The 12,399-nt window shown below is 40.6% G+C and overlaps 1 protein-coding gene and 1 long non-coding RNA gene across 2 annotated transcripts in view; both read left to right on the top strand.

The window, feature by feature from the left end:
• Positions 1 to 12,399, top strand: part of LOC109622949 (hypermethylated in cancer 2 protein-like) — a 301,534-nt gene that overhangs the window by 265,722 nt on the left and 23,413 nt on the right. The gene's annotated exons all lie outside the window — the stretch shown is intronic.
• LOC115265546 (uncharacterized) lies at positions 5,697 to 8,864 on the top strand. Its single transcript, XR_003896736.2, has 2 exons — positions 5,697 to 5,957; positions 6,030 to 8,864. It is a non-coding gene; the product is annotated as an uncharacterized LOC115265546 (long non-coding RNA).

Raw genomic sequence — 12,399 nt, 5'->3', positions numbered from 1 at the left:
CAACCACTTTTCCTAGTATACAGGAAACTCACCGTAAATCGTCATTTGGCAAAAACTGCCCGATAGAAAGTGAACGTCTCCCTCCTAAACCTTAAGTTTAGACCCCAAGTCATCTTCTAAGGGCAAAGACTTGAGGCCAGTTTACTGATTTCATGTAGGAAAAATGTTTGACTTTTAACAACCACTTTCCTTGTATATGGGTAACCCACCCTAAATCGTCATTTGGCAAAAACTGCCCGATAGAAAGTGAACGTCTCCCTCCTAAACCTTAAGTTAAGACCCCAAGTCATCTACTAAGGGCAAAGACTTGAGGCCAGTTCACTGATTTCATGTAGGAAAAATGTTTGACTTTTAACAACCTTTTTCCTTGTATACGGGTAACCCACCCTAAATCGTCATTTGGCAAAAACTGCCCGATAGAAAGTGAACGTCTCCCTCCTAAACCTTAAGTTTAGACCCCAAGGCATCTACTAAGGGCAAAGACTTGAGGCCAGTTCACTGATTCTGTGTGGTAGAACTGTTTGACATTTAACAACCACTTTTCCTAGTATACAGGAAACTCACCCTAAATCGTCATTTGGCAAAAATTGCCCGATAGAAAGTGAATGTCTCCCTCCAAAACCTTAAGTTTAGACCCCAAGGCATCTTCTAAGGGCAAAGACTTGAGGCCAGTTCACTGAATTTGTGTGGTAGAACTGTTTGACATTTAACAACCACTTTTCCTTGTATATGGGTAACCCACCCTAAATCGTCATTTGGCAAAAACTGCCCGATAGAAAGTGAACGTCTCCCTCCTAAACCTTAAGTTAAGACCCCAAGTCATCTACTAAGGGCAAAGCCTTGAGGCCAGTTCACTGAATTTGTGTGGTACAACTGTTTGACTTTTAACAACCACTTTTCCTTGTATATGGGTAACCCACCCTAAATCGTCATTTGGCAAAAACTGCCCGATAGAAAGTGAATGTCTCCCTCCTAAACCTTAAGTTTAGACCCCAAGGCATCTTCTAAGGGCAAAGACTTGAGGCCAGTTCACTGATTCTGTGCGGTAGAACTGTTTGACATTTAACAACCACTTTCCTTGTATATGGTAACCCACCCTAAATCGTCATTTGGCAAAAACTGCCCGATAGAAAGTGAACGTCTCCCTCCTAAACCTTAAGTTTAGACCCCAAGTCATCTTCTAAGGGCAAAGACTTGAGGCCAGTTCACTGAATTTGTGTGGTACAACTGCTTGACTTTTAACAACCACTTTTCCTTGTATATGGGTAACCCACCCTAAATCGTCATTTGGCAAAAACTGCCCGATAGAAAGTGAACGTCTCCCTCCTAAACCTTAAGTTTAGATCCCAAGTCATCTTCTAAGGGCAAAGACTTGAGGCCAGTTCACTGAATTTGTGTGGTACAACTGTTTGACTTTTAACAACCACTTTTCCTTGTATATGGATAACCCACCCTAAATCGTCATTTGGCAAAAACTGCCCGATAGAAAGTGAACGTCTCCCTCCAAAACCTTAAGTTTAGACCCCAAGTCAGCTTCTAAGGGCAAAGACTTGAGGCCAGTTCACTGATTTCATGTAGGAAAAATGTTTGACTTTTAACAACCACTTTTCCTTGTATATGGATAACCCACCCTAAATCGTCATTTGGCAAAAACTGCCCCATAGAAAGTGAACGTCTCCCTCCTTAACCTTAAGTTTAGACCCCAAGTCAGCTTCTAAGGGCAAAGACTTGAGGCCAGTTCACTGATTTCATGTAGGAAAAATGTTTGACTTTTAACAACCACTTTTCCTTGTATATGGATAACCCACCCTAAATCGTCATTTGGCAAAAACTGCCCCATAGAAAGTGAACGTCTCCCTCCAAAACCTTAAGTTTAGACCCCAAGTCATCTACTAAGGGCAAAGACTTGAGGCCAGTTCACTGAATTTGTGTGGTACAACTGTTTGACTTTTAACAACCACTTTTCCTTGTATATGGGTAACCCACCCTAAATCGTCATTTGGCAAAAACTGCCCGATAGAAAGTGAACGTCTCCCTCCTAAACCTTAAGTTTAGATCCCAAGTCATCTTCTAAGGGCAAAGACTTGAGGCCAGTTCACTGAATTTGTGTGGTACAACTGTTTGACTTTTAACAACCACTTTTCCTTGTATATGGGTAACCCACCCTAAATCGTCATTTGGCAAAAACTGCCCGATAGAAAGTGAACGTCTCCCTCCTAAACCTTAAGTTTAGACCCCAAGTCATCTTCTAAGGGCAAAGACTTGAGGCCAGTTCACTGATTTCATGTAGGAAAAATGTTTGACTTTTAACAACCACTTTTCCTTGTATATGGGTAACCCACCCTAAATCGTCATTTGGCAAAAACTGCCCGATAGAAAGTGAACGTCTCCCTCCTAAACCTTAAGTTTAGACCCCAAGTCATCTTCTAAGGGCAAAGACTTGAGGCCAGTTCACTGATTTCATGTAGGAAAAATGTTTGACTTTTAACAACCACTTTTCCTTGTATATGGGTAACCCACCCTAAATCGTCATTTGGAAAAAACTGCCCGATAGAAAGTGAACGTCTCCCTCCTAAACCTTAAGTTTAGACCCCAGTGCATCTACTAAGGGCAAAGACTTGAGGCCAGTTCACTGAATTTGTGTGGTAGAACTGTTTGACTTTTAACAACCACTTTTCCTTGTATATGGGTAACCCACCCTAAATCGTCATTTGGCAAAAACTGCCCGATAGAAAGTGAACGTCTCCCTCCTAAACCTTAAGTTTAGACCTCAAGGCATCTACTAAGGGCAAAGACTTGAGGCCAGTTCGCTGATTTCATGTAGGAAAAATTTTTGACTTTTAACAACCACTTTTCCTTGTATATGGGTAACCCACCCTAAATCGTCATTTGGCAAAAACTGCCCTATAGAAAGTGAACGTCTCCCTCCAAAACCTTAAGTTTAGACCCCAAGTCATCTACTAAGGGCAAAGACCTGAGGCCAGTTCACTGATTCTGTGTGGTACAACTGTTTGACATTTAACAACCACTTTTCCTAGTATACAGGAAACTCACCCTAAATCGTCATTTGGCAAAAACTGCCCTATAGAAAGTGAATGTCTCCCTCCTAAACCTTAAGTTTAGACCCCAAGGCATCTTCTAAGGGCAAAGACTTGAGGCCAGTTCACTGAATTTGTGTGGTAGAACTGTTTGACTTTTAACAACCACTTTTCCTTGTATATGGGTAACCCACCCTAAATCGTCATTTGGCAAAAACTACCCGATAGAAAGTGAACGTCTCCCTCCTAAACCTTAAGTTAAGACCCCAAGTCATCTACTAAGGGCAAAGACTTGAGGCCAGTTCACTGAATTTGTGTGGTACAACTGTTTGACTTTTAACAACCACTTTTCCTTGTATATGGGTAACCCAGCCTAAATCGTCATTTGGCAAAAACTGCCCGATAGAAAGTGAACGTCTCCCTCCTAAACCTTAAGTTTAGACCCCAAGTCATCTTCTAAGGGCAAAGACTTGAGGCCAGTTCACTGAATTTGTGTGGTACAACTGTTTGACTTTTAACAACCACTTTTCCTAGTATATGGATAACCCACCCTAAATCGTCATTTGGCAAAAACTGCCCGATAGAAAGTGAACGTGTCCCTCCAAAACCTTAAGTTTAGACCCCAAGTCAGCTTCTAAGGGCAAAGACTTGAGGCCAGTTCACTGATTTCATGTAGGAAAAATGTTTGACTTTTAACAACCACTTTTCCTTGTATATGGGTAACCCACCCTAAATCGTCATTTGGCAAAAACTGCCCGATAGAAAGTGAACGTCTCCCTCCTAAACCTTAAGTTTAGACCCCAAGTCATCTTCTAAGGGCAAAGACTTGAGGCCAGTTCACTGATTTCATGTACGAAAAATGTTTGACTTTTAACAACCACTTTCCTTGTATATGGGTAACCCACCCTAAATCGTCATTTGGCAAAAACTGCCCGATAGAAAGTGAACGTCTCCCTCCTAAACCTTAAGTTTAGACCCCAAGTCATCTTCTAAGGGCAAAGACTTGAGGCCAGTTCACTGTTTTCATGTAGGAAAAATGTTTGACTTTTAACAACCACTTTCCTTGTATATGGGCAACCCACCCTAAATCGTCATTTGGCAAAAACTGCCCGATAGAAAGTGAACGTCTTCCTCCTAAACCTTAAGTTTAGACCCCAAGGCATCTACTAAGAGCAAAGACTTGAGGCCAGTTCGCTGATTTCATGTGGGAAAAATGTTTGACTTTTAACAACCACTTTTCCTTGTATATGGGTAACCCACCCTAAATCGTCATTTGGCAAAAACTGCCCGATAGAAAGTGAACGTCTCCCTCCTAAACCTTAAGTTTAGACCCCAATGCATCTACTAAGGGCAAAGACTTGAGGCCAGTTCACTGATTCTGTGTGGTAGAACTGTTTGACATTTAACAACCACTTTTCCTAGTATACAGGAAACTCACCCTAAATCGTCATTTGGCAAAAACTGCCCGATAGAAAGTGAATGTCTCCCTCCTAAACCTTAAGTTTAGACCCCAAGGCATCTTCTAAGGGCAAAGACTTGAGGCCAGTTCACTGAATTTGTGTGGTAGAACTGTTTGACTTTTAACAACCACTTTTCCTTGTATATGGGTAACCCACCCTAAATCGTCATTTGGCAAAAACTGCCCGATAGAAAGTGAACGTCTCCCTCCTAAACCTTAAGTTTAGACCCCAAGGCATCTACTAAGGGCAAAGACTTGAGGCCAGTTCACTGATTCTGTGTGGTAGAACTGTTTGACATTTAACAACCACTTTTCCTAGTATACAGGAAACTCACCCTAAATCGTCATTTGGCAAAAACTGCCCGATAGAAAGTGAACGTCTCCCTCCTAAACCTTAAGTTTAGACCCCAAGTCATCTTCTAAGGGCAAAGACTTGAGACCAGTTCACTGATTTCATGTAGGAAAAATGTTTGACTTTTAACAACCACTTTCCTTGTATACGGGTAACCCACCCTAAATCGTCATTTGGCAAAAACTGCCCGATAGAAAGTGAACGTCTCCCTCCTAAACCTTAAGTTTAGACCCCAAGTCATCTACTAAGGGCAAAGACTTGAGGCCAGTTCACTGAATTTGTGTGGTACAACTGTTTGACATTTAACAACCATTTTTCCTTGTATATGGGTAACCCACCCTAAATCGTCATTTGGCAAAAACTGCCCGATAGAAAGTGAACGTCTCCCTCCAAAACCTTAAGTTTAGACCCCAAGGCATCTACTAAGGGCAAAGACTTGTAAGTATTGGGTAGACAGTCGGGAGTACTACAGAGACTCCCCGACTCAATGGCCTCAGGGTCGGCACGTTCACTATACAAATTAACTCGCGGGCAGGTAACTTCCGTACAAAATGGAGGAAAACCACAGCACTTTTACACTTTCTACACCAGTTTATTGCTTCAACAACGCTTCATTCCTAGGCTATTCCTGGCACTTTCTACTCCCACTTTCTTAATTCTATCTGACCTTTTCTGTTGCGGGGCCCCTTCTCCTTCTGCTCCACCACCTCTCCTTCCTTGTCTCCAACGGCGACTCGCGTACGGGCGTGGAACCTCGGCTCGCTATCCACGGTTCCAGGGGGTGGCTTATTCGGACTCGCGCTGCTCCGAATTCCGGCCTGCTACTCGTCCGCGTCCTACCGATATTTGTGCTCATTCTGCACTTCGAATGAGGTGACGAAAGTCGAGTCGAATGCGTCACCCGATTCCCGTAGTCGAATGCGGTGAGAAGAGTCGATGTGAGTGAACACCGATGAACTCTCACCGCATTCTCGTAGTCGATTTTGATCGACAAACGTCGCTTTCAAGTGACGTTTGCGGGTGAGAAGAGTCGCAACCTCAACAGGTGTCGAGAGCGCACTCGAATCAAGTTAAGCCTAGAGTTAAACGCAAATTAATGGAATGGTCGGTAAGTATTTTTGTAAACTAGGCTTAATTTAGTTATTTCCTCGATATTGAAGTATATTTCATGTGTTTTTAGATGGAACGGTACATCGTCCAACCGACTGTCGGCGGGCGCATCCAGTAGGTTCCAGTTAAACTCCATGCAGCCCCTGCTCATCCCAACACCGCGAAAAAAAATTTCGTTAACGTTGATTATTCTACGCCCAGTTCACAGCGGAAATTCGAAAGAAACTTCAGGAATCGCCGTAGGTTCTAGAGCGATCGCTCAACGAACGACGCCGGAATATTTAGTAGAAGTGAACTCAGCGCCTTGGTGCGAACTTTATACTCCACCGCTTCCCAAACCATTTCAATGCATTGGCCGGCCAGGAGGTGACCGAGAGGAGCAGGCCCGTTCTGCACCGAACAGCTTCCGGCAGGAACTGGAACGGAAACTTGGATTTCGGTAACATGTTCAGCGACAGGATCATACGGACGGAATCACCCCAAACGGAGATCTTGATGATCGTGCCAAGGAGCAAATGGAAGGCGTTTGCCTGATGAATTATTCGGGATTGAAGGAGGATGTGTGTCCGCAAGGCATGGGCGGAAGGAGAGTTGCAAAAATTGAGCCTGCTTGTGTAATCGTGGACTTGAATGTACTACGAGTGTCGTTATAGAAGCATCCGCTTGTGAAAACATGAGATTCAACTGAGCTGAAAAGTATTTAGACGAATAAATAGAAACTGGAAACAAAAAACATATCGCTCATAGAGATTTAATCTTTAGTTTGTTTAGTTTTCTGTGTAATATTTGAAAGGCTTATGATGATCCAAAATAAACTATTTAGGGACTATGTATTTTGCTACCGGATATATTCCATAATTGCTTTACAAAATGTTAATGCAATATAATTTAAAACAAAAGTTTAATAGTTTAATGGTTTAAATTTCATCAGGGATTCTTCTAGATAGTCATATGGTTGTGATGTTTCCTAGTATTTTTCATTTTTCTTTTGGGCTTATTACAGGGAATTTCGCTCTGCATTCCTGCTTTATGAGTTCGTTTAAATTAAAAAAATCTTGACTGAGACGCTAGTAAAAAAAACTTGAGATACTAATTAAGCATGGGGACCTAAGATGTGAAAAATAGATGCCGTCCATACAATAATTCCGGAATACTCCAAAGATAACTCCAATATTTTGTGGAAAAATTCCTGACTTATTAATAAATCCAGACTACCAATGCTTGCTGAACCTGAAGAGAAGCTGGGAGATTGTCTTTGCCAGAAACGTGTGTAGTAAAAGTTTCCGAACATCTGATTGTGGAAGCTGAAAACCACTTATCTACATCACGATAAGCTGGGCATACTTGTGCATATCAGCAAATGGACTTCGAAAATATGTTCATTAAAAGTGTGCGTAAATCTTTAATAAATTAAATCAATTATTTTTTTTTATGAGACTTTACCACAATGCGGCCTCTGCAAATCAATAATTGAACATATCCTCAACAATAACAAATTTGAAGATTTATTCTTCCAATTTGTTATTGTTGAGGATATGTTTTGAAAAAATACTTTGCGAAACAGGAGATCAGAACGTCAAAACCAGTCATCTGTTAGTCCTATGGTATTCCGAGCATTCTGAAGATTTGATATGTTTTTTTTATTAGGTCCTAATCTGCCGGTGGACGCATAATTGTCCCATGTACAAAAACAAACAATCGAGAAAATCGCATCCAAAGTTCAAAAAATTAAATTGCATCAACTATGAAGTATAAGATAGTAAATGCTGAATCATGTTCTAACATCAACCAATTTGAAAAGTAAATTTTGTTTTAGAGCGATTTTAAAGCTATATATAATTTCTAATGGAATGTGATGCTTATGTCATTTTTTTGTGGGCGACGTCTTAGATTTTTTCGTTAAAATTATTTCTAGGGATTTTTGTATGTTCTACAAAGTTGTTCTTTGTGACGAAATAATCTTTTTATTTTTTCTTCTTCTTGGAATAGCGTTTCAACTGAAACAAAGCCTGCATCTCAACCAGCAACTATATGTATTGCTGGGAGTCCTCCAAGTATTCTTGATCTAGCAATCTCTGCTGTAGCTTCTCCATGGATTGCTTCAGAAATTCATCTAGGGATTTTTCCAGGGGATTCACCAGAAATTCCCTAGATATTCTTCCATATTGTTCATTTGAAGCATATTAAACATATAGAGGAATCCCAGCAAGAATTTCTAGTGGTAATATCAGAAGAAATCTTTAAGGACAGGCTTGTTAGAATCCCAAAATGGCCGCCACAATGGCCGACTTTGGCACCTACTCACGATTTTGAGGGCACAAATCTCTTCGTAAACAAAACCATCACACCTGATCTTCTTATTTTAAGCTTATTACGAGTGAGCAAGAATAGAATAATGAAATACACTGTTGTGTGAAGTTTGCTTCTTGAGATTTGTGCGTTTGAAGTTGTGATGCACTGTTGAAGCGGGATTTCAAGACGTTTGTCCTTAATGAATCCTTGGAGAAATTCCTGTAAGAATCCCAAGAGGAGTTCCTGGAGAAATCCTTGGAAACATCTCTGGATGATCCACAGGAGGAACGTTCGGAGGAACCTCAGAAGGAATTTCTGGAGTAATCCATGTAGAAATCCTTTGAGGTGTTACAAGAAGAATTTCTGGATAAAACGCAGCAGGCATTCGTGAAGGGTTCCCGAGGGCAACATCATAGGCGAAACTACTGGGGGTGCCAGGCACCCCCTAGAATTTAAATGCATTGCTGTGAGATATGGGGCGATGAATGATGAATGGATAAACTAATGAATATTTGTTTGTGGTGCACCCCCTGGAAAAACATTCGTAGTTTCGCCCATGGGCAACATCTGAAGGAATTCTTGGAGAAATCACTGCAGAAGTTATTGCGGATTTTTTTCAAAAAAACCTGAAGCAATTCTCGAAGAAATCCTTGGAGAAATCCCTTGATAAATCACAGGAATACCCTGATGAATTCAGGAATACCCTGAATGAATTTCAAGTGGTCTCCCTGGATAAATTCCTGGAACTTTTCGGCAATCTCAGCAGGAATATCTATAGAACCTCTTCAGGTACTCTTGGAGGAATACCCAGAGAAATCTTTCCTCCAGAGATTTTTAAAAGGATTCCGATGGGGATGAACCAGCCTCGGGCTGAAAATCCCTATAATAAAGAGTAAATAATAATTTATAAGGATTGAAATAGAAATTAATCTAGTGATTCCTTCTTCAAGGATTCCTTTAGGAAGTTTTCCAGGAATTCATGGTGAGATTTCTCAAACATTTCTAGCTAGGATTGCTCCAGTAATTGCTCTTGGAAGTCCTCCGGAAAATTCCTGAAGAATTTCCAGCAGGAATTGTCTGAGGAGTCCCAGAAAAACCCACCATGAAGGTTCTATTAGAAATCTAAATAAATCCCAACAGTATTCCTGAACAATCACAATTAGAATTATTTAAAGAATCTCAAGTCGATTTCCAAAAGGAATTACTAGGAAACTTCTTGGATGCAAGGCGTGTTAGTACCCAAAAAGGGTGATCTGATTTTATGCGATAATTGACGGACATCATGTTATTGTGTATCGTTCTCGAAGTCCTCTGCAAAATGATCCTTAACCGGATACAGAAGAACATTGACCCAACTCTCCGACGGCAGCAAGCAGGATTCCGTGCCGGACGATCCTGTGTGGACCATATTTGTGCTAATTCTGCACGGCAAGTGACTCGATTCGACAATTCTTCGGGAATTCTTGCCGAGATTTCTCAATCATTTTCATCAGGAATATCTCCTATTCTCTACGAGGTCCTCCAGGAATTGCTGAAGGATTCCCTGCAGTATTGCATGGGAAACTCAGAAAAAAATCCAGGAGGATTCCTAGCAGAAATGTCTAATGGAATCGCAGTAGCAGTCCTGGAGTAATCCCAGCAGTAGTTCTTAAAATAATCTCAAGATGATTTCCAGTAGGAATACTAAACTATTTACAATTAATTACAGCCGGATTGCTGGAGGAATCCCAGCAAGAAATTCTAGTGTTATTTCCAGGAGAGATCTTGGATGAATATTCGAAGAAATTTCTGGAGGAATCCTTAGAATAATCTCTGGAGGAACCACAGGAGATATTTCTGGAGGAATTCATGAAGAAATCTCTTAATGTGTCTCAAGAAGAATTTCTGGAGGAATCCCAACATGTATTCCTGGAGGATTTTCGAGAGCAATATTTGAAGGTATCCTTGGAGAAATTATTACAGGAATTGTTGGAAAAATTCCCGGAAGAAATTCATGACGAAATTCTTGGAGAAATCTCTGGTTGAATCACAGGAGGAATTCCGTGAGGAACTTCAAGTGGACTGCAAAACGGTGAGTCGATTAGGAGAGCGTCTAACATAGCTCTGGTCCTCACAACTCCCTACCTCATGCTTCCACGGGTCAATCGAAAAGATCCTGGACCGACCGGGAATTGAACCCGTCATCCCCAGCAGGGTCATGCTGGATACCCACGCCTTTACAGCTGTGGCTATTTGGGCCCTGGTTCTATGAGTACACCACACCAAATAACAATCTGTACAAACTACATTATTTTTAATTTTTTTTTAACGTTGCAATAATTTGTAGCGAAAAAAAATATACGGAAAAAAATCTGGAAAATAATGATTATCACAGATTATCACTAGCAGTTATGTACACATAACATATCACTCATTGACTTTTAAAATTCTTATTTTGAATAGAAAAACCTCTATCCCGGGATTGGCCAAAAAACACCTACTTTTTGGTCGAACTTTGACGCTCTGTTTAAAATATCTTCAGAGGTTATAAAATTCCGTTCTCTGAAAAAACTACCTCTTTAATTAATTTAAATACATGCCCAATTAAAAAATGCGAATTTTTAACTTTATTTATTTTTTATTTGCGTAATCGTTCATTGAAAACGCATAAAAAAGAGTTCCTCGAAAAATGTTTTTTTTTTTATTTTTAACAACTGCACTAAACTGCGGAGAAAATTTTTCTTGATGAAAATGATTTTTATATATCATGGGCATTCTGGAAAAGAATATATTTGCGCAAAAATAAAAGAAAATTTTTAATATTTTCCCACTGTTTTCGCAATTTCAAATTTTTAGGAGGTGTCCAAAATTTTAAAAACATATGTGCAATCTTTGAGATAAAAGTTCTAGTTAAATGGATATTTTTTGAAATTCAAAACTGCCATTCTTATTTAAAAGATATTTATAGTATCTCCAAAAATAAAGTTATGTTTATTTCGAACAAATTACTTTTTAGGCAGTTGTGAACGTATATAGTTAATTTCCGATACAGTCCTTATGAGGCCTTTATGAATCATAGAAGGTACTTTTGGAGGAAACCCAGGTACTTCTTGAGCATCCTAGAAGGAACTTCTGCTGAATTCACAGAAGGTACTCCTGAAAGCACTGCTGAGTGCTGGGGGAATCCCAGAAGACATTTGAAAGTTTTAGGAGGAATCCCGGAAGGAATTTCAGGAAGAATCCCAGAAGGAACTTCTACAGGAAACCCAGCCAGAACATACTTCTGGACGAAGCCTAGAACGAACTTCTGGAGGAATCCCTCAGCTATGTAACTCCTTAAAGAATCGTACAAGCAACTCCTGGAGGAATCCTAGAAGGAAGCCGATAATAAACTTCAGCAGGAATCCCTGAAGGGTACAAACTTCTGAAGAAATTTCCAAAGACACTTTTTACGAATTCCAAAGAGAACTTCATGGAGAATTTCAGAATGATCTTCTTGGGGTATACCAGACGGAATTTGTTGAGGAATCTCAGAAAAAAAGCTCCTGGAGGAATACCGGAAAGATTTTCTAGAAGAACCCCAATAAGAATTTCTGGAGGAATCCTAGAAAAAAAAAACACCGAATGCGCCGAGAAGGTCCGAAAGTTTTGATCAAGAATAATTTATTTTCATTAACACTAATATGTATATTTTTTGTATGTTTTATGATTACAAAGCAGCCGTAGCAGTACAAGTAGCTCCGATATCTGTGCGGTAAACACGTGGGTATTTTCCGAGACCATGCTGAAAGTGACGGTTTCAATCTCCGGTCAGTCTTGGATATTTTCATAATGCAAATGGTTTTGACTCTCTGGTGTTGCTGCTACTGATGATGTGATGATTGTTTACGAGCTGGTGCTGATGGTGGAACTGCTGTGGTTGGCCCTGCAGTTGGCCAAAACCTGTGTGTTGTCGTTGTTGCTGCAGAATCTAAGGAATCTGCTGGATCACCATCTGCTGAGGAATTTGCTTCTTTAGGGTGGGATTCCCCCGCTTTGGAAATCGGAAGAGGCATTGATCGACATGTAGGCATTGTTGTGCTTGCTGCCCACCGTTGGAGTTGATTCCATTGTGGAGGAATCATCCGACGATTCGGTTCCCTCGCTTTCCGACTAGATGAGATCGGCTT

This window comes from Aedes albopictus, chromosome 2 (assembly GCF_035046485.1).
Source record: "Aedes albopictus strain Foshan chromosome 2, AalbF5, whole genome shotgun sequence".
NCBI lineage: Eukaryota > Metazoa > Arthropoda > Insecta > Diptera > Culicidae > Aedes > Aedes albopictus.
This window is presented reverse-complemented; position numbering and strand designations above follow the sequence as displayed.